We start from the raw sequence: 2,160 nt of genomic DNA, 5'->3' as shown, positions 1-2,160 counted from the left end.
AGACCAATTTTCCTGAACCAATGGTTGCAACTGATATGCTTACATTTATAATTTCATATGGTGAAGATGTTTCTTCAAATTTAAGAATTGCATTGCAGATTTTGTTAACAATTGGGGTTTCTATTGCCAGTTGTGAAAGGTCCTTCAGCAAGCTGAAATTAATTCTTACATACTTGAGAACCTCAATGTAAAATAAAGTCACAATATAACATCTCACGATATCACAACTGCAAACTTGGAACTAATGAAGTATAACCTACTAGGTGTACTTACATAATTTGTAAACCATTTTGATATTTATGTCAACCAGTATTGTTCAAAGTCACGTACCTAGAGTAATCTTTCAAGCATGCAGAATAAGTTTCTGTTACATCCCTAGTTTTGAAACTTATGTTTTATATGAGAAGCCAGTCACTTGTGGTGTACATGGATTATAAAACAGATTGATAAAATACTACTTAAGTTAACAAATAACACATTTTATTAGTTTACAAAACTTTACATATACTTAACTAGATCTTGTACAGGTAGCATTCTGGTATTCATGGTTACATTATATGAACCTTTCGTGCTTTTGCAGCTGCAAATACATCAATTAAACTATCAAAATTTAAGGTATTAAGTACGTCTTTTTCAATACTTAATATTGCCAAGCTACTATGTCGTTCTCAAGTCACCTCTGAAATGTTTTGATTATTTGTTTTGTGACTCATTACCCACTTAATGACAATAACATAAAGAATTAATTACCACCTTACACAGGTCGGGGCGCCAAAAGTGTCTTTGCCTCCGGGTGCTGAGAACCCTTGTTACACCACCGATTCACACCTATATTTCTCCCTTCCACTTCTTTATTCTATGGACCTGATCACCTCCTCTGTGTAGTCTGTTGCTATTTGGCCTGCACTTCTCCTTTTTATGGTTCCTGATCCCATCTCTTCATTCAGTGGAATCGTTTGTCCACTCGTGATCATTCTTCCATTACCCTAATTGGATGGCTCAATCAGCTTATTTGTTTGTCATATTATATGTTGCATGGAAAAGCATGTTGGTTCTTTCAGGTGTCCTCTCGTCATATTCGTCACTATATTCTTTGGATATTAACTTTTGTTGTACATTGGAGGAGGTTGTTTGGGCTGGTGTGTGGACAATACCTCACACTTTTGTCACACACCATTTACATCATTTGGTAATTTTTTCTTTGTCGGGCTATAGACTGCCTCCTGTTGCTATTTTTCCTATCTCATACTATTTCTGACTGGTTAAGTTTTATTTTTTTTTACTTTGTTTTTATAGGGCCCTTTCATACCTTACAGAATCCTGAACATTGGCAAGTGTTGCTTGCCAGGGTATACTTAAATGTGCACAGTGTAGGGCATGAAATTTATCCTTACAGTACTCAGTGTCTTAAACAAGGCCTGTTCCAGACTGTACCTACTCATGGACTATCATAAGAAAAGCAGGCAGGGGATTTCTGCCCATCCTCAATGTCTAGTTTAACATTTAGTGCTGTTATGCTTTTCCAAGTATGGTTTTTGTTGTCACCCTTTGCACTGTCTTATGGTGATGTGTTCTTTTGTACTCTCCAATGTGCTTTTACCCCTTTTTTCTTCTAGAGGAGCATAGAAGTCCTTGCCACTTACCAGTTCTTAAGCTGCTGGGGTGGTGGACCGCGGATGCTGCCTTCTGAGTTGTGTTGAACTCCTGTTGGTGGAGAGTTGTTGCATCCTCAGTTGCATGCAACAGCACAGCAGTATCACGTGGAAACACTAAAGTGTAGGTGAGAGCCTCGAGGCTAGTGGTGAGTGAAAAAAATTCACGTACAGAGGGTGGTACTGAATCAGGAAAGTTATATGTGGAAGGATATGAGTATATCAGAAATATGTTTTCAGTGTTAGAAAATGTTAACATTTATATTCATATTCTGCACAATTATTAACTATTCTTGCTCTGTTGTTTTTTTTTTTAGTCAGGTCAGATATTTACTTTTCAGGTGACATTACTGATAGGTGACTTTTATTGCTTCTATTACCACGTGGCTCTTATGTTTTTCTGATATTTTAGCCCTTTGTGCTGTGTTACACGATGTTCATACCCCCCCCACTAGAATTCCTAGGCATTGTCCTGGACTTAGGTTTGATGTTACATTTCTTGCCTTTT

This window comes from Limulus polyphemus, unplaced genomic scaffold, assembly GCF_000517525.1.
Source record: "Limulus polyphemus unplaced genomic scaffold, Limulus_polyphemus-2.1.2 Scaffold135, whole genome shotgun sequence".
Classification (NCBI taxonomy): Eukaryota; Metazoa; Arthropoda; class Merostomata; order Xiphosura; family Limulidae; genus Limulus; species Limulus polyphemus.
This window is presented reverse-complemented; position numbering follows the sequence as displayed.